Here is a 25,377-nt window from a genome sequence, read left to right as displayed (position 1 = left end):
AGTCACTTGACCGTAACAAGCAGGTTGATCATCTTGGTGGACATCAGCAAGGCAGCGTCAGAAGCCCAGGGGTGAGGCCCCCTGGGTGGGGGGTTGGGGAGCGTTGAGACGGCAAAGGAGGAAGAAAAGCCTTCTGCTCAGGCCTCGCTTCACAAAGGTGATGTTGCCACTTACTCTGGGACCAGAGCACTTCTGCTGGTCGAACACCACCAAGGTGCGGCCATAAGACCCATTTTATAGGGGGCGCCTGGGTGGCTCAGTCGGTTAAGCATTAGACTTTGGCTCAGGTCATGATGTGAGTTCGAGCCCCGTATCTGAGCTCCTTCCTCCCCATCTCTCTGCCCCTCCCCTGCGTGTGCTCGTGTCCGACTTCGGCTCGGTCATGATCTCACAGTTCGTGAGTTCGAGCCCCACGTCGGGCTCTGTGCTGACAGCTCAGAGCCTGGAGCCTGCTTCGGATTCTGTGTCTCCCTTTCTCTCTGACCCTCCCCCGTTCATGCTCTGTCTCTGTCTCAAAAATAAACGTTAAAAAAAAATTTTAATATTAAAAAAAAAACCCATATTATAGATGAGGACATTGGGGTGCATAATGATGAGGCCAACTTTCTCAAGTCTATAGGGCTGCTAAGGGGTGGCCTGGAGACTCAAACCCGGGTCAACACTCTCTTCTGTGCTTCACAATGGTGCCCGGGAGGGAGATTTCTGTTGAGGGTCTCAGAGGACCCCCTCCCTGGGTTCCCAGTCAGCTGTGCAGGACCGAGGAAGGGAAGCAGGCTGGCTAGGGCTCTGAGGGATCCGGCAAGAAGTGGGATCTGTCCGAGGTGTGCGGTTCATCTGGGAAGCTGGGGTTACTTCCTCCCTCCCTTTCTCCCTCCCCTCCTTCCTTCCCTCTCTCTTCGTCCTTTCTCTTTTTTTCTTCCTCCCTCCCTCCCCTCCCTACTTCCTTTCCTCTCTTCCTCCTTTTCTTCCTTCTCTCCCTCCTTCCTTCCTTGCCTTTCTCTTCCTTTTTCTTCCTTCCCTCCCTCTCTTCTTCCTCCTCCTTTCTTCCCTCAATACTTCCTTCCCTCCATCCTTTCCTCCCCCTTCTTCCTCCTTCCTTCCTTCCTTCCTTCCTTCCTTCCTTCCTTCCTTCCTTCCTTCCAGGTGGATTCCCAGCCCTGGCAGTTACTATCTGGGTGACCCTGGTAGGTCACTTCAGCCTTCTGAGCCTATGAATCTACTGTATACCAGGTACTGCTCAAAATATACCAAGGGCAAACAGTGAGCTAGACAGACTTGGTCTCCAGCATCCTGGGGCAGCCAACTGGCTCTGGAGGCCTCCTAGAAGAAGCGATGCTCGAGGTTCATGGGGTGGACATGGTGGGGATCTCGTGCTGCGGAGAGGTGGAAGGGGATTTCTCGGGCTTACTGTGAAACTCACAAAGCTTAAGCTCTAGAGCCCCTTGCTTGCCAGGCGACTTCCAGTGACCTGGGAGGGGCCCCAGCAATGCACACTCAGGATCACACGCTGTTGTAGAGTCCGCCAAAGCAAGCTGTTTTCACTGCAATTAAGAATGCTGCCTCGGGGCGCCTGGGTGGCGCAGTCGGTTGGGCGTCCGACTTCAGCCAGGTCACGATCTCGCGGTCCGTGAGTTCGAGCCCCGCGTCAGGCTCTGGGCTGATGGCTCAGAGTCTGGAGCCTGTTTCCGATTCTGTGTCTCCCTCTCTCTCTGCCTCTCCCCCGTTCATGCTCTGTCTCTCTCTGTCCCAAAAATAAAAATTAAATTAAAAAAAAAAATGCTGCCTCGGGGCGCCTGGATGGCGCAGTCGGTTAAGCGTCCGACTTCAGCCAGGTCACGATCTCGCGGTCCGTGAGTTCGAGCCCCGCGTCGGGCTCTGGGCTGATGGCTCAGAGCCTGGAGCCTGTTTCCGATTCTGTGTCTCCCTCTCTCTCTCGGCCCCTCCCCCGTTCATGCTCTGTCTCTCTCTGTCCCAAAAATAAATAAACGTTGAAAAAAAAAAAAAAAGAATGCTGCCTCTCCCCTCTCCAACTTCCTCCCTGTCACACTTCCCCTCCTTTTGGGTATCGGGGGAGCTGCTGTGGCATTTTGGGTATCTAGCTAAGGGGAAGCTGTCACAGAATACTGACATCGATGAAAATAAAAAATAATAAAACTCAAACTACACCAACACAAACAGGATGTGGGCAAGAAACTGGTTGAGAGGTGACATCGATGCAAATAATTTTTAAGGTTGGTGATCAAGGAAACCTGCAAGTCCTGAGATCCTCTATGATCCTTGATCTCGAAGTTTTTCGAAATTTGACAATAATCCTAAGACCTTTGACATTACCAATAATGACTTGCGAAGTTGAAGGAAACTTTTTGAAACTATTAACGATGGGGGAAAAAAAAACCTTGGGTCACCTGTGCTAAAGAAAACTAAGTTATCTTCTTATTCTCTCTAAAGAAAATGTCACATGAAGAGATTTCCCCAAAAGTATATAACCAAAATGTAGGAATAAAGGTATTATGGCAGCATATCAGGTGATTAACATAAATATTATATTGTTTTTCTGGACATTGTGTAGCGTTTATGAACTTTTTAAATTTTGTTGTGGTTTTGTTTCTCATTCTAACGATTCACATTTTTGTCTGATTTTGGGGGGTTTTTTCTTAAAGAAAGTCTCCAGCTTTATATGTGTCAGGCCCACAAAATCTGATGCAATTCTATGGAGAGGATACAGCCTGTGCAAAGGCCCAGTGGTAGTGGGGTGGGAACTTTGCTGTGTTTAAGGAATAGAAGCACAGAGAGGACAGGCAGAGGAGGAGAGGAGGGTATTGCCCATAACCCTGACTTGACCTCTCACTGGCTATGTGGCCAAACAGGGATCTCCAGAGAGATCAAGGCCAAAGAAAGGACCTCATAAGTCTTTCTTCAACCTCCTACCAGTGCAGGAATACTCTCTCTGACAGCTTCCCACTGACTCTGGCTCTGCATACCCCCTGGGATGGGAAGCTCACTAAAATCCTATGCTATCATAACTCAAAACTCTGATTGTGGGAAGTTCTTTTGTCAAGCTGACCACTAACTGCCTTCAGTTCCCTCTTGGGGCCTCATCTTCCCTAGGGACCCAGAAATAATTGGTTACTGCCAGCTTCTTCCCATTTCTTTTTTTATTTCAAGAGAGAGAGCGAGCATGAGTGGGGGTGGGGAGCAGAGAGAGAAGGAGAGAGAGAATCTCAAGCAGGCTCCGTGCTGTTGGTGCAGAGCCCGATGTGGGGCTTGATCCCACGACCGCAAGACCATGACCTGAGCCAAAATCAAGAGTCGGACGCTCAACCTACTAAGCCACCCAGGTGCCCCTTCCCCATCTCATTAGCTCTGCAGACACCGGAGGGCAGTGTTCAGGTTCAGTTCTTGCCCAGTATAAACTGGCTTCCTTCAAACGTTCCTTCTATGACTTGACTTCCAAAGTCTTTCTCATCCATCATCTCAGTGATTCCTTAACCACTCACACATATACGATGATGATGATGATAGCTAACACGAGTTGAGTGCATACTATGTAGTAGGCTCTGTGTCGGGTGTTGCTTATGCCTAATCCTTAAGGCAAATCCTAGAAAACAGGTAGTCATAAAGCCCATTTTACATAGGAGGAAATCAAGGCTCAAAGAGACTAAATAACCAGCTTAGGTTACAGAGCCCATACAGGTGGTACAAACAGATTCTTTGACTTCAGAGCTCATGCTTTGGATCACCACATTAAATGACTGGAATGGGAGGGGAGGTGCCTGGGTGGCTCGGTCGGTTAAGTATCTGACTTCAGCTCAGGTCATGATCTCACGGTGCGTGAGTTTGAGTCCCGTGTCAGGCTCTGTGCTGACAGCTCAGAGCCTGGAGCCTGCTTCAAATGCTGTGTTTCCCTCTCCCCCTCTCCTGCTCATGCTCTGTCCCTCTCTGTCTCGCAAAAACAAATAAATGTTAAAACAATTTTTAAAAATTAAAAAAAAAAAGAAACAAAAAAATAAATGGCTGGAATTAGGGGGTTCCAGTCTGTGCAGATGAGAATAATTCTGTTTCAAGGCTGTAACATGGACATTCTATGTTTTTAGTCTGCTGACCTGTCCAGTACATTGTGGCTGGACTTGCCTTATATATTGTGTGAGCCAATATATAAATCAATCCGACTTCCCCACCTTCCCCTCCACTCTGTGTATACACACACACAGACACAGACACACACACACACACAATCTTCTACTGGTTCTGTTTCTCTGCGGAACCTAGCCTGACAAAGGTCCTGTCTCCCCGCCTTCTGACTGCATGTGTGTTAATGAGGCATCTAAGATCACCAAGTCCAATCTGCATAATAGTATCCATTAATGGGACCAACGTGATTCCTGTGAGATGGCAAGACAGTCATGCAGAGCCTGGGGACTGACCTACTGCTGAAGGAAGGTGGTGATGGTGAGCTGCCATCCCTGCCCGTGAACTCAAACCACTCTGGTAGGAGAGGAAGAGCCCTGAGTATTCTTCTGCTAACCGTGTCACATTGGGTAAGTTGCTTCCCTTCTCTGGGTCTCAGTTTTCTCCTCTGTAAAACGAGAGGGCTGGGATAGATGACCTTCAAAGACCCTGCCACTCCTTCTCATCCTGAGCTGGTACAAATAACCAGAACTTTCTGTCTTACCTGCTGCAGGATACTGACAATCTGTCAGTTTCTCTCACCCTCTGTTTTCTTCCTGGAGCAAAATCGCCAATGACCTACCTCTTAGTGTGACTATGCAGCTAACGTGCAGTAAACACCGAGATTAAGGGCACTGGCTTTAGCAGGTGGCCAAACTTGACTTTGAGTCTGAGATCCACCACCACTTGGCTCTGATGACTCCTTGAGCAATCACCTCACTTCACCTCTCTCAGCCTGTGACCTCACCTGCTGAACAAAGACTAACGTGCCGACCTTGAAGGACTGAAGGTGAGATCAGATCCTGACTATACTTTTTTTTTTTTTTTTTTGAGAAAGAGTGCATGCACACACATGTAAGCGGGGGAGGGGCAGAGAGAGAATCCCGGGCAGGTTCCTCGCTAAGCATGGATGTCAGGATCCAACCCAGGACCCTGGGATCATGACCTGAGCCGAAATCAAGAGTTGTATGTTCAACCGACTGAGCCACCCAGGCAGCCCTGAAATTAGATCCTGATTATAAAGTGCTCATCACATCTTAGGTACCTGATGAGTTTCTAGGCCTCTTTCCTCCCTGAATCCCTGTGTTCACAATCTTTCAAAGCTTTAGCCTCCTCATACATCAAAAAGGAATAAGGAACCCTACTGGGTGCTGTCCTAGTGACTTCACATACTGCTTTAATTTACTGAAAGTTACCTGCTAGACAAATAAAGGTTCACAATCGTCTTTTTCCACTAGGGAAACAGGAATAAAAGGATTCTGTAGGGCAGCAGAGTGAGTCTATGTAAAGGATACACACTCTATTCCCTTAAGCAGTAGGGGGGCCGGGAATGGGCCAAAAGAGCAGAGGGGAGTGCCTGAAAACTGATTATTCGGGGCCTCTGGCATCCTGTGCTCTCTGGGACCCCTCCTGGGAGGAGAGGAGTCAAGTTTGTGCAAAGAGAGACTCACAATAGGAAAGGCACCAGGGCTGGAGGTGCCCTGCAGCCTGCCCCAATCCCTCCTGGCTGGGGAAGGGGAGATCTGCTCACCAGACACCTGACCCTGTGGAGGCCCCACCCAGCCTCAGCTGGGCCCTGCTAAAGGCCAGGCTGCACCTGGTGGCAGTGATCTCAGAGCAGGGGCTGCTGAACCCAGCTGGGTACAGCCGAGGACAAAATAGGAAACAGCCTGCCATTGTGTTCCCTCTTCCCCTGCCCCTACCCCCGGTCCATCAGGGAGTCAGGGAGCTGAGCCCCCTTACAAAATGACCAGACCACCATTCACGCCTGCTGGGCCCTGCATGCCGTGCTGAACAGGCTCCACTCTGGCCCAGGACCCTCTAATGGCCTGCAAGGGAGGGGGGGGGGAGGGGAGAGGGACTGGCAGATGGCCACCTTCATTTGACAGTCAAGTAGAACAGGGCCCAGAGTAGGGCCGGTTTATGTGTCTGCCTCCTCCACCAGACTATGAGCAACTTGAGGTGAAGGACTAGGTCTTGATCACTGGGTCATTCATTCAAGGTAGAGGAAATAGGCAAATGCAAAGGTCCTGAGGCAGAAATGCACGTTGGAGAACCATCTTGGTCAGTGAGCAGAGTAGTGAGAAAAATTACAGGTGAGTTGAAGAAGTGAGCTCTGACTGGAACACGTGAGGCCTTGTAGACCATGAAAACAAGTCTGGCTTTTATTCTAGTTGCCAAGAAACTCACTGAAAGATGCCTGCTCTGAGAGTAGATACTGCAAATAGCCAGAAAGATAGTAGCCTCATGTTCTGGCATCCAGCATGGGTAGCAGACCGTTACCTGGTCAGTCCTAGAGAGTGTGACCATGTTCTGATGTGGAAGGACCAGGGGGGCCCTCCCCCTGCCCAGGAGCCAGAGAATAATACTTCAAAAATAAAAAATAAAAAAACACTAAAAAACATTTTTTAAAAGGGGCACCTGGGAGGCTCAGTCAGTTAAGCATCCGACTTCAGCTCAGGTCATGATCTCACAGTTCATGGATTCGAGCCCCGCATTGGGCTCTGTGCTGACAGCTCAGAGCCTGGAGTCTCCCTCTCAATCTACCCTCCCCCACTTATGCTCTGTCTCTCTCTCAAAAAATAAACATAGATTAAAAAATATCTTAAAAAAAGAAGAAGTGGCATTGCAGGCAGAGGAAACAGCAAGTGGGAACCTCTGAGAAGACAGAAATGTGGGGGGGATTTGGGGACCATAAGGAGTTTAGTGCGCTTAGATGGTAAGATGCAACCAGGGGGTGTCTGGGTGGTGGGGGACAGCACGGTGGCCAGCAGGGGTGCGGGAGCTCTAAGGCCTGCGTCAGATTCCTCCACTGCGTTCTGTTGTATGGTAACCAGTCCCTCCATGCTGGGCACTTGGGTTCTTTCTAGTTTTCCCCTGTTAGAAACAATGCTGTGATGAACATCTCTGTCCACACACCTCTGTGCACATGTATGATTATCTCCGTACAGTAAAGATAGGAACACCTGAGGGCTTCCTGGTGGACAGGTTGGAGCAGATTCTGTTTGCCAAACCAGTCCTGGTGCTTTTGGACAGCACTTTGCTGGGTGTCTGCTTGAAGGGTCCTGGACAGGGAGACGCTGGGAGAAGGCCTGAGGGAGTGATAGAGAGCCCTGACCGTGACCTCTGGCTGCCCAGGCCAGATAAAGGGCAGGGAGGAGACCCCCGACCCTGGGCCCCACCTGTCCTGTTGCTGTACGTTTATCTGTCCAGCTGTCCTGGTGCCCCAGCTCCCGGCTCCTCCCAAGGAGGCAATAAAGGTACTTCAGGGGCAGGTCTTCAAAGTTGGGGTACCAGATGCAGAGTTCAAACCCCTCACTCCTCAGGGAGAAGCTCAGAGTTTTTGCGTTCCCTCCCAATTGTGAGTCTCCCCACTAGGGGGGAGGTTTGTGGCGAGAATGTGTCTCAGCCTCTCCTACCTGCTTTGATGTGGGTTTTTTTCTCCTTCGCCTGATGTGTGGGAGTCATTCAGCTAATTGTTCTGTAAGTAGCTGCATATCTAGTATATCCAGTGTCTGGGAGGAGGCGAGTTCAGGATCCTTCTACGTCACCATCTTGAGCCAGAACTAAGTGCAAAAGCACTTCCACATTGAGCATGGATCTGGGTTCAAATCACAGCTGTACCACTAAAGAACTGAGTGACCTTTGGGCCAGTTACTCAAACCCTCAGAACCTCAGTGTCCTCATCTGTATAACAGGGGAAATAACCTAGCAGGGTTACTTTGGAAGTGAAATGACATTGACTAGTACCTGGCCCATGGTCCAGCTCTCAGTAAATGGTGCTGTGTATTTCCATCATCATCGTGGGTCTCCAGCGTTTTTTGAAAGACCCACAACAGCTTTATGGGGATAAAATCTACATGCCTGACAATGTACTCGTTTAAAGTGTGCAATTCAATGGCTTTTGAGAATATTTCTCACAATCACTTTTGCAACCTCTTCAGCATCCCCCAGACCCATTTGTAGTCCTTCCCATCTCTCCTGCTGATTTCCCTCCCCCTCCAGCCCTAGGCAACCCCAGTTAACTTTCTATGCATTTGCCTATTCCGGACCCTTCAAGTAAATGGAATCATACAAAATGGAAACCTTGCAAAGTCTTCTGTGACAGCCTTCTTTCACTTAGCATAATGTTTTCATGGTTCATCCATGTTTAATCAGTGTTTCATTCCCTGGTATTGCTGGCCAATATTCCCCTGTGTGGAAAGACCACATTTCATAGATCCATCCACGAGCTGAAGGATGCTTGGATTGTTTCCACCTTTCGGCTCTCATGAATAATGCTGCTGTGAACAGTTACGTGTGGATGTACGTTTCATTCCTCTTGGGTATATACCCCAGGGTGGAAATGCTGGGTCATAGGGTAGCTCTATTTTTAACCTTGTGAGGATCTGCCAGACTATTTTCCAAAGCAGCTACACCACCTTACATTCCCACCGGCAGTATATGAAGGTTCTAATTCCTTCACATCCTTACCAACACTTGTTACTGTCGGTCTTTTTTTATTTTTATTTTTAGCCATCCTAGTGGGTGTGTAGCCGGATCTCATTGGGGTGTTGGTGTGCTTTTCCCTGATGGCTAACATCTCCATCTTTTTCAATGGAATCTGCTTTGTTTCCGGGGACAGATAAATCCTGGGACACCCTTTTCCCAGTATGGAAACACTAACATGTCCCAAAAAGAGGGAAAAAAAATCTTATATGAAAAAAAAAATGTCCATGATGAATTCATGACACTCCTTAGCTTGCTCTTCCATAAATGACTGCTTCCTTGTTTGGGGACATGGGGTAGTTTCTAATTTTCTTCTATTATCTTCAATATAAAGACTGGTTGTCACATGGAAAATGCTTACGATAAGTAAACAAAAGCAGGCTGAAAAATACCCAGTTCAGTCATCATATCTGAAAACAACGTATGTTTGTTAATTCATTCAAATGCGTTTTGACCAACGTGCTGTGTTCCAAGCCTCGAGCTAGCTGACAGATGGACGACGCTGGGAAAGGAACAGCAAAGATGCAAATACCACTGGGTAGGGGTGGTGGGGGCCCCGGTGATAGATTCCCCACCCTTGCCCATCTCTATTTCCCAAACTCCCTGGACTATTGTTATGGTGCCCTTGCAATGATAAAATTGAGGGAAAGAAGAAATAACTATTGATTTAAGGGTGATGGGAGAACCATTTCTTTTTTTAAAAAAGTATTTATTTTTGAGAGAGATAAAGAGAGAGTGAGTGGGGTACGGGCAGAGAGAGAGGGAGAGAGAGAATCCCAAGCAGGCTCCTCACTGTTTGCACAGAGCACAACTCGGGGCTCGATCCCGCAAACTGTGAGATCATGACCTGAGCCAAAATCAAGAATTGCACGCTTAACTGACTGACCCACCTGAGCATCCCACAGAAGCATTCCTTGAGCCAGATCCTTCAAAGCTACACCGTGGAGATTTTATAGAATCTCCACGCAACTTGGGAGGCTAACAATACAGTAGCTAATATTATGGCACTTACCACATGTCTGGCAAGGGGTTCCCTTCCGCTATGGTGGTCTGTCTTTCCACATTACCCACACATGTGCACAGCTGCACATAAACTCATGTTCACACTCAGATCCGCGCCTGCAGCCTTGGACATACCCGGGAGCATTCGTGCCACACCTAGACTCACATGGGCACTTACGTGCAGGACTGCTCATATCCACAGGTATGCGCATGGGCACATGTGTACGTGTGAGCTATGCACACACACATATGCATGTGCATAGAGGCCATACACTTTTGGACTTATGTCTAAGAGTGGGAAAAGGGGTGCAGATAAAGGGCCCAAAGTCCAACTTACCCTCAAAGCACCGTCTGCTGCTGGCAGGTATGTGTACAGGACTGGGTGAGGCAGGGACAGGTGGCTATAGGCTCAAAGGGCAGCAATGACCTTGTGCTAGAAACCAAGGGCCACCCACTAACTTCTGGACAGCAACTAGAGGGCCTCATCTGCTGGGCAAATCCCCAGCTGGAGGGCCTGAACTGAGACCCTACATACAGCCCAACCCTGTGCCAGGAGCTCCAGGGGCTGCAGAAAAGAAGACAGCATCCAGGTCCTCCAAAGGTCCCCAAGGAGTTGAGAAGACAAGATTCACATCTAGAGGCCTCACATAGCGGTCAACGGCAAGCATTTTAGTGACAGACTTCCTGGATTAGAATCTTGATTCTACCATTTACTGGCTGTATGACCTGGGCATGTTAGTTAACTGATCGGTGCCTCAGTTTCCCCATCTATAAAATGGGGAAAATTCTAGTGCCTACCCTTTGGGTCGTTGCTTAACGAGTACTAAATAAATACATCTTTACAAAATAAGCTGTTCTGGGCAAAGGGGGTTTGGGGGTGAGGGACAGGCACTGAGTAGCAAATTCCTCAGGACCCCGGCCCTCTGTCCTACTAGCTGGGTAACCTCGGACAAGTCACACAACCTCTCTGAACCTTAGAGCTCCTTATTTGTAAACGTTGCACAAACATTCTTGATCACTAAACACATATTTATTGAGGACCTACCATGTGCCATGCATAGAGAAAATAACAGTGAGAAAGCCAGACGGTCCCTGTCTGCATGGAGCCTACAGACTCAGAAGAAGGATGAAGTAAAACATTTGGTGCATAGTAGGTGTGCCATCAGTGTTCCTTCTTTTCTACCATTGTAAAGACAATACGTCAACATTGCAGAGAGTTTGGAGAATGCAGAGGGGCTGAGGTGGGGGAGATCACTCGGAATCTCCTTGCCCCTAACAAAACTAGTCATTTCATTTTTGCCTGTCAAGCCAGTACAGGGCCTGGCTCGTGCTAAAACGCTTTAAAAAGCATTGGAATTAGGGCACCTGGATGGCTCAGTCGGTTAAGCATCCGGCTTTGGCTCAGGTCATGATCTTGTGGTTCATGAGTTCGAGCCCCATGTCGGGCTCTGTGCTGACAGCTCGGGGCCTGGAGCCTGCTTTGGATTCTGTGTCTCCCTCTCTCTGTCCCTCCCCTGCCCACACTCTTGTCTCTCTCTCTCAAAAAATAAATAAACATTAAAAAAAAGTTTTTAAAAAAGCATTCGGATTAACCAATACATTGCATTTGTGATCAGCAGAAAACAGCTAATTACACTGTAGCATATTTACTCGATGGAAAGCAACACGAGCTGTCATGGCCAGCCCTCGGCACATAGAGGCCCTTCCCTTCTTTGGGACCTACAACATTTCCATGTTATAGGAAACAAAACTGAGGCTCAGAGAAGTCATGTCACTTGCCAAAGGTCACACAGAAATGTGAAGAGCCAGCTTCAGAAGCCAGAGCTCTTTGGCCCACACTGTCTCGGACTGTGGGACGCAGCCAGAGATGGACAGTAGGGCTTTGGGCATGGTGACAGGGCTGCCTTTCCATTTACTGATGCTCAGGTTTGGGGAGTCTTTGTGAGCCAGACCTAGGGACACAGGATAATTGCCAGGCTCTTACATGGTCCTGGGGTTCTCTTCTGAGCCCAGAAGGCCCTCGCTCTTACCCCCTTGGGAGCTTGGGGGCCGGCTTAGCCAGGGTCATAGCACTGGACAAGTCCGTGACTTCTGGTGCCCTCTAGTGGGCAAGGAATGAAAACCTCTGGATCCCTCAGGGACCTGGGAAACCTCTGGATCCCTCAGGGACCTGGGAGCCCACCTTGCAGAAGTCAACTGCTCCTCCTGCTGCTAATGATGGTGGCCACACAAGTGCTGAGCATGTGCAGGCACTTTGACACCTAATCTCATGTAATTCCCACAATAGCTCTCTCAAGGTGGGGACCATCAATTACTACTTGATATATATAATCTGAGACTTGGGAAAATGACTTACCAGGGGCATGTAGCTGGTTGGTGGCAGGGCCAGGAGGTAAGCCCTCGGTGCTCATAGGAGAGAGCATCGTCAAGGAAGCCTTCCTGAGCCATGTGACAGCCCTGCGTGGTTGGACACACGGCAGGGTCACACCCCTCACAAGACCCTTGGAGAGGGGCTCTATAGTGCATTCACCTGATTCCGTATTTGATACAGTTTGCAACATGAAGACACTTTAGTTGTAATTAGTTAAGACTACTGTCTCTACTCCACTGTCTAGAATGTTTTCATAATCACAGGTGATAAATATACATTAATAATTTGTTTGACACATTTTGTTAAACGAATGAACGGATGACAGTGGAATGAATGAATGAAGTAGCATTTAGTTCACTCTTGAAGGAAGGAGGCAATGTTCATGGATACTTCTCAGGCAGTCTAGGGTTACCCTCCACAGAGCAAACTTGGGCCATGGTGGTCTTGGATGTCAGAGTGACACTCAATCTGGACTGCTTTGGCAGGCAGTGGGGGCGCTATGGGAGGTTTTAGAGCAGAGGAAGGATTTGGGTGTAATCGTCAATTAAGCAGAAGCTGAATGTCCGATAAGAGGATGGAGCCCTATGGCAGGGTGGTGGCGGGTGGGGCACAGACTGCCTCTGGTAAAACTGCCCTCAGCCAGCACCACCAAATAGCGGGTGCTCAGGTGATGGGATCACAGGGGGCCCGTCCATCACAGTGCTCCTTTCTACAGCATCCCTGGGGGAGAGAGCCCAGGCTAGGAGAGACCAAAACCTCGGTGGGCGTTCAGCCTGGATTTGTTCAACAGTTTGGTGCGCCCAGCCCAGTGTGGGAGAAGGTTGGGGCCCTGCCCAGGTCAGGCATGGGGTCTAATGGGTGTGAGGGTCCCAGGCATTACAGCATGTCCCAGCCTCTTGTTTTGGGTTGAGGCGGCCATTCCACAGAATAGGAAACGGGAGCTGGTGAGGCAGGGGTGGACCTATAAACATCCAGCTGTCCCTCTGCCTCCTTTACTAGGCGCCTCGCTACGCCTTCCCTCTCCTCCAGGAGTAGAAATCAACAACCCCAACCCCCAGCTACCTTGTATTTAGAACTTGTTTTGTGCCACACCCCATTAATGTCCTGTCACTTGATTGTTCCTCCAGCAAACCTCAGATTCAGAGGAATGGCTAACTATTTCCGTTTTACAGATAGGAGCTGGAGATCCCAGAGAGGTGAAGTTGCTTACCCAGGTCACACAGCAATAAGTGGTTAGAAGCGAGATCACACCAGGCTCCCGAGGCAGGCGCGCCCCCCCCCCCCCCATCTGCCCGGCCTCTTGTGCTGGTCTGAGCTCAGGTGCAGAAACTCAGCACTGCCAGCAGAGGGAGACACGCCCTAGAAGATAAGCCCGGCTTCCCAGAGCTCTGGCCACTGGGATTCTCCCTGCCGGGAACAGTCTGGCTAAGGCTACTCTAGGATTCTGAAATGCCTGGCCTTGGGCGCCCCCTTAGTCCCAGGTTCAGGTGGGGCCTGAGGAGCACGGAGACGTGGGCAGGGGAGTGTAAAACAGCTGAGGTGAGCCCATGGTTCACAGAAAAGGAAACCCAATGGCTTTTAACATAGAAAAAGAGGTTTCGCTCACTCCTAATAAGTGAAATCTGTGTTAAATCCACAAGCTGGCACTTGTGATCTATTAAATTGGCCGCTGTGCAGGTGAGGGTATGGAGAAACGTGCCCTCATACATTGCCAATGGGTTTAAAACTTGGCTTATGGAAGGCGATCTGGTAATAGCTATTGAAACTGCAAATCCGCATGCATCCAAAGGGCATGGAAAATACATGAATCGAAAGACTCGTACTAGACGTGCATTATTCAATATGGCGGCCACCAGCCACACCTGGCTGCTGAGCACTTGAAGTGTGGCTGGTCCCGACTGAGATGAGCTGTAAGTATAAAATACACACCAAATTTTGTCAGTATGAAAAAAAAAAGTAAACTAATTCCTTAATAGTTTTTTTATATTGATGTTGTGTTGAAATGAGATTTTTGATAGATGGAGTTAAATCATTTTTCAAGTTATACTTTTTCTTTTTTACTTTTAAAACATGGCTGCCAGAAAAATGTTAAATTACGTAGGTGATTTGCATCTGTGGCTCATATTTTTTTCGTAGCAGAATACACATAACATCAAATTCATTATCGAGGCCATTTCTAACTGTACAGCTTAGTGGCACCAAGAATGATCACGTTGCTGTGAACACGTGACCACCAGCCACATCCGGAACTTTTTCATCTTCCTGTATAGAAACTCTGTCCCGTTAAACAACAGCTCCCGGTTCCCTCTTCCCAGGCCCTGGAAACTACCATTCTAGTCCCTGCCTCTCAAAATTTGACTGCTCTAGTCTCTCCTTCATATAAGGGAATCCTACAGTGTTTGTTCTTTTGAGTCTGGCTCATTTCACCTAGCATAACGTCTTCACGGCTCACACGGTGTCCAAGTGTCCTTCCTTTTTAAGGCTGAGCAACAGTCCATCGTGTTTACGTACACATCTATTCATCAGCTGATGGACATTTGGGTTGTTTCTACATTTCGGCTGTTGTAAATGCTGCAATGAACGCTTATGTACAAATATCTGTTCGAGTCCCTGCTTTCAGTTCTTGAGTATACCCTGTAGATTTTACTGGACAGCACTATACTAGTAATTTCCATAGCAGCACTATTTGAAATGCCTCCAGACTGGGAATTGCCCAAATGCCCATGAGCAGCGGAACGGCGAAATAGATTTTGGTATATTCACACGGAACAGCACAGAAAGAATGAACAAGCGCACGCACAGTGTGGATGGAGCTCACGCACAGAGCAACACGTGTGCTGTGAGTCCACTTGCACAAAGTTCAAAAGAGGCAAAGCTAACCTGTGATGTTAGAAGTCAGGGTGATGGCTCCTCTTTGGGGGCTGTGAAGGGGCTTCTGAGGGGCTGGCAGTGTCCTGTTGATCCGGCACTGGCTTCAGGAGTCTGATTACTTTGTGAAAATTCACCAGCTAAACTCTCAGTTTTGTGTATATGTCAGGCTTCTGTAAGAAGTTCTAAAAAAAAAAAAAAAAGCATATACCCTTTGATCTAGTGATTCTAGTTTTAGGAATTAAACTACAGATATATTTTTCACATGTGTGAAATAAAGCAAGTACAAGGTTCTCCATTGCACTTTCTCATCATAGCAAAAAACTGGAACATCTCAGCTCCCACCCACTAGGATGGCTATTATCAAACAAAACAAAACAAAAACAAAAATAGAAGCTCCTGGCTATCTCAGCCAGTAGAGCGTGCAACTCTTGATCTCAGGGTTGTGAGTTCAAGCCCCATGTTGGGTGGAGAGATGACTTTAAAAAATAAATAGAGTCTAAAAAAAAAATGAAAATAAGAAGTGTTGGCAAGGATGTGGAGACTGTGCACTGTTGGTGGGAATAGAAAACAGTGTATCTACTGTGGAAAACTGTATGGCAATTCCTCAAAAAATTAAAAATAGAATTACCATATATCATTCAGCAATCCCATGTCTAGGTGAATACCCAAAAGATTTGAAAGTAGGGTCTTGAGGGGCGCCTGGGTGGCTCAGTCGGTTGAACATTAGGCTTTGGCTCAGGTCATGATCTCATGGTTCATGGGTTCGAGCCCCATGTCGGGCTCCACGCTGGTGGTGTGGAGCTTGCTTGGGATTCTCTCTCTCTCTCTGCCCCTCCTCCACTCATGCTTTCTCTCTCTCTCTCTCTCTCAAAATAAATGTTTTTAAAAAATGTTTTTAAAAATGGCTAAAATTGCAAATTTGATATTATGCATATTTAACCATTTTAAAATTTTTAAAAAGGGAGGTGTCTATAAGGTGAGCAAAATACTCAAGATACTGTGAGTAATAAAAGTCAAGGGGGAGAACAGAGTGCAAGGAATGTTTCCATTTGTTTAAGATATCAAACTGTTAAACAGAAGACACAGAGATAGGATAGAAGTGACCTTCCAGACCAGATTACCATGCACAAAGGACTAACAAAGAAAGTGGGCAAGGACCCGTCTTCGCCCCTCATGACTTAGAGAAAGTTAAGGCGGGGGCGGGGGGGGGGGGCTTGGTGAGGTGCTGTGCAGGAAGGGGGTGCAGCTCAGGCCTGAGGGACCCCCGCCTGAGATAACCAAACAGAGGCAGCACCTCCATATGTTGGACTAGAGACTAGGAGGGTTTCTGGACCAGTTGGGGGCTGAGGCGGGGGGAGGGGGGTTCTGTCATCTTGGGTCCTATCCCCAGAAGCTGGAGATGGGTGTGGGATTCCTAGGGCTGAGCAAGGAGTGGCAGGGGACTTGGCGCATCCACCAAGGTCAAGGGTAAGAGGAGCCCGCAGCAATGGCCAAATTCATGAAGCCCACAACAATGTCTGCTGGCTAGAAATAAGGCAGTCAGAGAAAGACAAATATCATATGATTTCACTCATATGTGGAATTTCAGAAACAAAACAGATGAACATAAGGGAAGGGAAGCAAAAATAAGATAAAGACAGAGAGGGAGACAAGCCATAAGAGACTCAAATAGAGAACAAACTGAGCGCTGCTGGCCGGGTGTTGGCTGGGGGGGGATGGGCTAAATGGGGGACGGCCATTAAGGAGGACACTTGTTGGGATGAGCACTGGGTGTTATATGTAAGTGACGAATCACTAAATTCTATTCCTGAAATCCCTATCATACTATATTTTAACTAACTTGGATTTAAATTAAAAAATAATAATAAAACAAAACAAAACGTCTGCTGGTTAGAACACTGGAAGCCAGCCAGGATGGCGGCAGCTCGATTAAGACCCTTCCTCTCCCCTTACCACCTCCACCCAGCCCCACAAGCAGGGGAGGGGGAGGAGGGATGGAGAAGGCCCCCACCCCACCTTCCCCACTGTGGGAAAGAAGCAGGGGAGACAGTCGAAACCCAAATCAAATTGGGAATTTCCCTGAGTATCCTGACTGGATACAATTTGAGTGGAGACCATGTTTGGGACTGAAAGTGACGGCAGAATTGTCTCTATCTAAAAGCTGCTGAGACAACATGACTCCATTCCATGTGCCCTCCCATTCTCCAGGGCCCTGGCAGAGGAAGGGGGGGGGAGGGGAGGGAAGGAGAGAGGGATGGAGAGAGGGAATGAGAGAGGGAGAGAGAGGGAGAGAGATAAGGAGGGAGGGAGGGAGAGAGAAGCTGCAGGGTCTCTTAAGGGCCTGCCCAGAACTAGCACGAGGTTGCTTCTACCACATTCTGTTGACAAAAGCAACACCCAAGGCCAAGCCATCTTTGAGGGAAATAAAATCTACTTTTTGAATGGAGGAGCTAGGTCAAAGTCACATTGCAAAGGGGCGTGGGAACAGTGAGGGATGGAGAATTGGGCCCACTTTCTTAACCAGTCTCTCAAAAAGACCTTGCTTCCCTTGCAAGGGAAGCTGGGAAATGTAGGCCAGCTGCAAGTCCAGAAAGAAGAAGCAGGTTACCGGTTCTGCCGTACCCGCCCCCTCCTCTGCTGGTGCCCTTCTAGGCACCTGCCTACCGTGCTCAGCCCAGCAGGATGGCTTAGCAAGAGCCTCTATTCTCACATATGGAGGTCCTGACTTCCCATTTGTGCGACCACACACTTCTGCTCTCAGGAGCTCCATTTTCTCATCTGGAAAATAGGGATATGACAATAATAATCGCCTCCCATTGACATGAGGATGATGAAAGCACTCTTCAATTCATGAAAGCCTCAGACTTTGCAAAGAACTGGCTGACGCTGTGCTTTCAAACGTGTTAGGTAACTAGAGGACACAAGAAATCAAGATATGTGTGCAGACCTGGGGAGATGTGTTAACAGTGGGGGTGGGGGTAGCAATCAGAGGAGCTGTGGCAGGAGAGGCTCCTGCAGCCAAACTTTGACAGGTGATGAGCAAAATTGGAATAGACCCAGGAGACAGGGAAAAGCATGGTAGGGAGAAAGAACAGCACACGCAAAGGTGTGGAGGCTGGAACACACGTGGCATGTTGAAAGGTCCCATGCCTCACTATTTAAAGCAGAAATTCCCCAAGGGTGGGATGCTGGCTGGGCCAGGGGCTGACGCACACTAACATGCTTGTTCCTTGGCAGGGCAGGTTCTAAAAAGGGGGGGGGGGGGTGAAGAATGAGAAATTGAAAACAGATCATTGGGGAGAAAAGTATTTCAGGCTCGAGACAACTGTCTTTGCAGCCTCTGGCTCCCATCCCACCCATTCCCCGGCCCTGACGCAAGGCTGGCTGGAAGAAGGTGTTTCTCCTGGGATTGTTCAAGCTGAGGGCCTCGTCGGCAGGAGGCTAAAGCCTACCCCATTCCTGTCTGGGTGCCAAACTCTACACCAGACTTCAATGGACCCACAGCCTGACGGCATACCTGAAGCCATGTGAAATGCTCCCTTGATTCTCCCCTCAAGATACGTTCTGTTATTGTCCCCATTTCCCGGATGAGTAAACTGAGGCTTAGAGAAGTTAACTGGCTTACCCACAGCCACATTGCCTGCCAAGGGTGAATCTGACCGATTCCATTGCCTTATCCTGGGCCTAGGGTGCAGGTAGAGTAGGGAGATGTTTAGAACAGCAAGGAAGAGCATTCCATGGGGTACAGGATTTAGTGTGTGAGGTGGTACAGGGCAGGGAGCAAGTGTTTGACTCAGAAGTCAGATTTTGGGGGCTGTTTGTTACAGCAGTATGACTTAGCCTATCCCGACTGATACAAGTCATGAGAAACAAAGTTACACGTCCTTTAAAAGGTTACGGCTTACTATCTTCCTCTCAGACGCAGCAATTAAAAAAAAACCAGCAACTAATTTTTAAACTTTGACAAAGTACATGTAACATAAAATTTGCCACCTTAACATTTGAAAATGTACAGCTCTGTGGCATTAAGCCCATTCACATGGTTATGCTACCATCACCACCATCCACCCCCAGAGCTCTTGTCGTCCTGTGAGGTTCAAACTCTGTTTCCATCAAACATGAACTTCTCCTTCCCCTTCCCCAGCCCCAGGCCACCACACTTCTACTTTCTGTCTCTATGCACCTGATTACTCCAGGTACCTGAACGTCCTCATGGTTCATCCATGTTGTAGCCTGGGTCAGAACGTCCTTCCTTATTAAGGCTGAGTAATATTCCGTTGCACGTACATTTGTCATTCATTCACTCAACCATCCCCCATGGACACCTGGGTTACCTCCACCTTTTGGCTGTTGGGAATAATGTTATACAAAGGGGAGCACAAAAATCCAGAGCCGCATTATAAAGCAAAGTTGTCGAGGGAGATACGTGCACTGACCAAGACGCCAGGAGACTCCAGGCCTCCGGATCCACCACTAACTTGCCGTGTCGCTTTGGGCACATGGCTTTCTGCATCCGATTCAAACTCTCCTCGCTTCGCTGCCTACCTCACGGTAGCGTGCGGAGACCCGGTGGGACCGTGCGCCATATGAACGCTCCCTGCAAAGAGAAGCCACGAGAGACTGTTAGTGGCTGAGGGTGAGGGTGATGATTTCCCAAAGGCATGAGTCACTAATGGTGGAATTCTAGGCATCAGGAGACACAGTTCTGGGCAACAGAGACCAGATTCCACACAGAGCAGTGACCCTGACCCTGAGCCTGCTAGGGAGCCACACCCTCTCTCCTTGGCCCCTGGCTGTTGTGAGGAAGCAGTCAGTGAATGTCATATCACATGGTCCTTAGGGTAGAACCTGCAGTTCTTATTGCCTCACATGATTGTTAAGGAGGCCGAGAAAGGGTGATACACTTGCCTGGGGCCACACAGCCAGAGAGCAGTGGAAGCCACACTAGAACTCAAAGCTCCAGACTCCCAGTCCTGCAACACCCTGCCTACCATGTGGTTCCAACTCTAGGAAGAGGGTATAGGGACTGGGCTCTGGAAGAGCAGTTGGGGCAGGGAGAGAAGGGGGCCCCAAGTGGCCTCACGGGGAAGGGGGAACTTTCTTCTTTGGTATCCTGGAGATTGACCTAAGAACCTCTCAACTTACAGCCCTCTCCGTACTTTCCAAAATCCTGAGAGCACTCGTGATAACAATACTTGCTACTATTAATTGAACCCTTCCTAAGTCCCAGGCTTAGAGCTGAGTACTTCACGTGCTGGTCTCCTTCATCCCTCCAGTGAGCTAGGAACCAGTGTGATACCATCCAAAAGCCCCCGAACCTGAATTCAATGGCATTTTCCAGGTCATAAAATGCGAAAAGCCCAGAGCTGGCTTTGAACCCAGGGCAGCGTGCCTGTGGTTATCTGTGTACCGAAGCGCAATGATTTACTGCTTCGGCTGAATTCTGTAACAGTTGTGAGGTCAGGAGTGGGGGTGGGGGAGGGCTGACTTCACCCATTGCTCAAGCGGGAAAACTGAGGCTTGGAGCAGATTAGTGGCATGTGGACAAGAGGAGGAGTCAGGGCTGGGTCAGGGCAGGCTTCTGTCCAGCACATCTGCTCCGGGGAGGACAAAGCTCTTCTAGGAGTGCTGCGGCCCCTGTCAGACCTAAGCAGGGTGGGGAGGGGGTAGCGATGAAATCTATGTGGGCCCCCTCAACCCGGCAGTAACGACAGCCAGCACTTAAGGAGCGCTAACCAGGCTCATGGTGTTCAGCGTGACGCTTCCTCTGGATTATTTCATTTCGTCTCCACCCACGTTGAAGGAACTCACCTTCCTCTCCTCACTTTGTAGATGGGAATGTTCAGGTTCAGGGAGGTGAGCTCACTTGTCCAGCTGGCCAGGCTAGAAGGTTGTGGAACTGATATGTGAAAGTCTGGCCTTTTACCCACCCTGCAAGATCCCCTCCCCAAGGAGAGGAGAGAGCAGCAGCCCAAGTAAGCCCTGCACAGCCCGCCAGGGCTGAGGCTCGGGAGATTCCATTTGCCAAGGGTCCCCAGGTAAGCTGTTCTCAGAAACCATATTCCTCAAGCGGAGCTATCATGCATGGTGATTCAACAGCCCCCCTTCCCCGCCGATTCTCTGCCGTCCACAGGATAGAGGATCCATGGGGCGTGGGCCCGAGGGCTGAGCCAACAGAGGGGCTGGTGACAGCAGGTCAGCCCAGGCAAATTTGGCTACCTACAGAAGCCTTCCCCTCCCTGTATGTGCCGCTCTCAGCACTGGCCGGGGAGGAAGGCAGCGTCTCCCAGGCCCCATCCTTTCGGGGCCCTTGATCCAGCTCAGATCCAGAAACGACTGCCCATTCTCTTTCCTGCCTCTGGCCTTCTCTCTAGAGCCTTGCCTTTGCTCTGGGATAGGGGTGGGCAATGTGTTCAAGAAGTCTCTTCTCCAGCCCCAGGGGCTAAGCCATTCAAGAGTCTCCAGTCCCCGTGGCTCGTTTTCAGGGACGGGCTTGTGTATCGGCTGGGTTAAGTCATGCTAGCCGCTGTAACAAATACCTCCAAGATTTCAGTGGCTTTCCACCACGTTTGGTTCTTTCTCACATGCCCGTATGGGAAGTCTTAACAGAAACATTTTGATCTGTACAGCCATTGAGGGACAGAGACTCTCCCTTCCTAGCTTGTGATTTGGCCTTCCTCGTCCTTATTCAGCAGGCAGATGGGGAAAGACGGCAAGGATCATAGGCCAGACCTGAAAACGATGCATTTATTTCTGCTCATATCCCATTGGCCAGACTCGGTCACATGGCCACACCTAACTGCACAGGGGGCTGGGAACTGTAGCCTGGCCGTGCACCTAGAAAGATGGCTATCAGTGAGCCCTAGCGGACTTCCATGGGAATATGACCCCGTTCTCACTGAGGAGACACAAAGTCTGCCAGGGGGTTCTGAGGAGGGCTTGCCTCGATTATAAGAAGCCGTGTAGGGAGACGTTCCTCTCTTCTTCCCTTTAGGTGGTTGCATGAGGATATGATGTCTGAAACTTTGGCAGCCATGTTAAGACCACGAGGAGCCATGCCTGAGCCCTAAAGCCAACACGTGGAAGACACTGGCGCTGAAGTACGGGTCCCGGATGACATCACTGAGCCTCTGAACTAACCACTCCTGGAACGACCCAGCCTGCAGAGTGCTTGACCACAGAGGTCTCTACTGTGGAAGTCAGGAGCATCAGGGTATTCTACTCTTTGCAGTCAAACCTCCTGACTGACACTCAGGAGTGAATGCTGGAAACAGCCGGCCCGTCGCACAGGCTGTTGTGCTTATTTTAGGGGAAAGGGTGGGGAAGGTGCAGCAGTTTGAACACAAAATGAGCAACTACGTATGTGCCAGGACCCTGACACATGTAGGGTCTATGTGGGGATAAACTGCCCGGATTCAAATCTTGGCTCCATCACCTCAGCAGCCCGTGACCTTGGGTAGGTCACGGAACCTCTCTGTGCCACAGTTACTCCATTCCTAACATTGGGGTGCTTCTAAATATTCCACCTACTCGGTAGAGGATTAAATGCCCAGTTCGTGTAACCAGTCTAGCACATTATCAGTAAACGTGAGCTTAAAAATCCTGACCAGACCCTGAGGGGTATGAGGAATATTAACCCCATTTAAGAGATGGGGAATCTGAAGTTCAAGGAAGTGAAGTCTAAGAGCATACAAATAAGGAGAGACAGAACCTGGATTTGAACCCAGGTCGAGTTGAGCACCTACAATGTGCCAGGCATTGTGGCAGGTGTTTAGTTACATGAGCCCATCGGATTTGCACAGCAGCCCTGCATAGGAGGTGGTGCTATTATTTATTATTTATTCCTACTATTTATTCCCATCACAGAGGTAATGAAAGTTGCCTACAAGTAGGGTCAGGATGTCAGCATTTGAACCTAGGCCTGGGTCCAAGCCTTTATTCTCTCTACCATTTATCAACCTCCCTCACAGGGACCCACAGACTATGATAGTAGACCCTCAGGCATCGGAGGAATAAGACACTTGGCCCCCAGGGCTGTTCGGGGTCTCCTGATCTCATTCCCCAAAGCTGGCTGCCAGTTCAGCCTATCTCCACAGTTGTCCCAGTGATGGCTATACCCTTGCTCTGCCAGGAAAACCAGGACCTGAAGCAGAAAATCCTGAGAGAGGCAATGCTTGGCTCACTTTATAAAGCAGAACTTTAGGAGCTGAACCATAACGGAGTAGGCTGCCTTGGGGTGAGCTCCTCGGTCCTGGGAGAATACAAGGAAAGATTGGTGGTCAGTCTTCTCCTGTGAAGGTTTTAGAGGCAGTTCCTGCATGGAAAGATACTGATTCGAAGACCTTTCAGTTTGAAAATCTGTGATCGTGAGACTCCCAGATTCTAAGACCGCACAATACTCAGAATCTAGGGATCTAAGATTGTGTGCCTTTGCCCCTCTGTGTTTTCTGTCCCCACTTCAGGCTGTTGGACTGTGACTCGGGGAAGGGATATTCCAGTGAAAGCAGAGAATAACTTTTTAGGTTTCAAAAGCCCCCCTTCCTCCCCAAAAGACCATTCCTAAAGGGACTTGGGGCATAGTGAGTACATCATGAGTCAGAGAAGGGAAGGCTTCCCTGCTTTCTCCAACCTTTGGGATGGTGGCTGTTCCGTCCATCTGGGTCCTGGAGCGAGGGGACATGAAGCCGGGGGCCGGGGGCCTGAGTGCACACAAAACCTGAGAAACAAGGTTTTGGGGGTGGTTGTTACTGCACTGTGACCTGGCTGACCCTGACCGATGCACATTCCTTCCCCTCCCCCTTCACCTCCTCCCAAATAAGAGAGCTGGGAAGGGAGCCAGAGAAAAAGCTACGAGTGAACATTTTTTTAATTTCGTGGGTCAACATGACCCCAGACGGTTCTGAGGAATCCAAAAGTAGAGGAACGTATCAAAAGATGAAACGATCACGTGGCCTGTGTAAGCCAAGGGGGCCTGAGACACCCTCACACTGAGACACAACCACAGGGAAAATGCACACACACACGTGTGTGCACGTGAGAGAGAAGAGCTGGGGAAGAAAACAAACTGATCAAGACTGATTTTCTGCCCACTTGTGAAGTGGGATGTCATAACAAACATTCAGGATAGATTAATTTCCTGCTCATCTGAATTAACTGAGATTTGTACCTGCTACCCATACTCCTAACATTTCATAATCCCCAGAGTCTTGGATTCTGGGCTTTTACCATGACTCCTTCCCCAGGTGGGAGGTTGCAGGTACATGGACATGACAGCAGCCAGGTCTGGAAACCAGAAGACCTGAGATCTGCTCTCAAACGTCACCTTCTCAGGGATGCCTCCTCCGGCTCAAAAACGGAACTCTGCTACCTGGGCATTCCCCATGCTTCTTCCTTTTCCTCCAAAGCACTAGCATCAACTGACACACTGTATATTTTACTTATTCGTTTATTGTCTATTTCCTCCACTTGACTGTAAGTTTCAAAAGGGCAGAGAGATTCCTTCCTTCCTTCCGTTCTTTTTCTATCTCCTTTCTCTTTTTTCTTTCTCTCCTCCTTCCTATGTATCTATAAAATACTTCAAACCTACAGAAAAGCATAGAAAACATATAATGAACACTCATTTGCTATTTGCCCATCCCCTAGGTTTAACAACTGTTAAAATTTTACTCTATTTGCTTCATTTTTGTTTTGGTACCAGCGTTTTCTAAAGTAAACACTATTCATCATGATACTGCCTCTTTAAAAGCTTGGAACCAGAGGGTTTTGTCTCTTGTATTCATTGCTTTATGATTTACTGCCTGGAAGTTGGTAGGCCTTCAGTAAATAGCTGTTGAATCCTCATGCAAGGAGGTATTATTATCTCCATTTTTGGAAGAGGAAACAGGCACAGAGAAGTCAAATAACTTGTCCAAGGCCACACAGCTAGGAGGCGGTGAAAGGGGAACGAGAGTTCAGGCAGGCTGAGGCTAGAACCCAGGCATGTGCTGCACTAGAGGCCTCTAGGAGGCTTCTTCAACTGGGATGTTCCTTCATCTTCTCTGCCCACCTGTCCCATCCCACCACCATCCAAGAGGAGACCCAGGGCAGGGAGACGGTTCACAGGCTAGCCAGAAGCAGGCCATGCCCTATCTGGGCACCTGGGTGGTCTCTATAAAAGCTGGGGCCCTCTCTCTTGCCCAGGGGTGGAGACAGAACGCTCCTTTCCAGTTGAGTGACCTTTGGGGTTTGTTATGAGTAGAGATTCCTTCTGGGGAACGTGATGGCTGATGCTGGAAGGCCGAGTCCCCAGACTTAACCCACAGGAATGTGGGGAGGAATCTCCAGGCCTCTGCCCTGCAGGCCAGCTCTCTGGGCCGCCTTGGGCCAGTCAGAGGAGGGCGGTTCTAGGCAGCTGTCCCGGTTGCTGGGCCTTCTGGGGAGGTGGATTGGGACCTTTTATTCCTGGACTGGGAGGCAGCTCCATAAAAAGAGGTGCAGGT

The 25,377-nt window shown here is 49.1% G+C and overlaps 2 long non-coding RNA genes across 3 annotated transcripts in view; one reads left to right on the top strand and one right to left on the bottom strand.

The window, feature by feature from the left end:
- Positions 1 to 25,377, bottom strand: part of LOC121012152 (uncharacterized) — a 40,794-nt gene that overhangs the window by 7,415 nt on the left and 8,002 nt on the right. The window contains exons 2-5 of one of the 2 annotated variants that reach the window (XR_005781970.1): positions 19,336 to 19,496; positions 17,564 to 17,677; positions 14,909 to 15,081; positions 6,743 to 7,733 (exon numbers count right to left, since the gene is read on the bottom strand). This is a non-coding gene — a long non-coding RNA (uncharacterized LOC121012152). Of the gene's footprint in view, positions 1 to 6,742; positions 7,734 to 14,908; positions 15,082 to 17,563; positions 17,678 to 19,335; positions 19,497 to 25,377 lie in introns of those variants that run through there. The other variant, XR_005781969.1, reaches the window with a different exon arrangement.
- Positions 4,792 to 24,739, top strand: LOC121012154 (uncharacterized). Its single transcript, XR_005781972.1, has 2 exons — positions 4,792 to 4,957; positions 21,894 to 24,739. It is a non-coding gene; the product is annotated as an uncharacterized LOC121012154 (long non-coding RNA).

Source organism: Herpailurus yagouaroundi, unplaced genomic scaffold, assembly GCF_014898765.1.
Source record: "Herpailurus yagouaroundi ecotype Mexico unplaced genomic scaffold, PumYag 196, whole genome shotgun sequence".
In the NCBI taxonomy this organism is placed as follows: domain Eukaryota; kingdom Metazoa; phylum Chordata; class Mammalia; order Carnivora; family Felidae; genus Herpailurus; species Herpailurus yagouaroundi.
The sequence above is the reverse complement of the archived record's forward strand: the minus strand, read 5'-3'. Positions and strand labels throughout refer to the sequence as shown.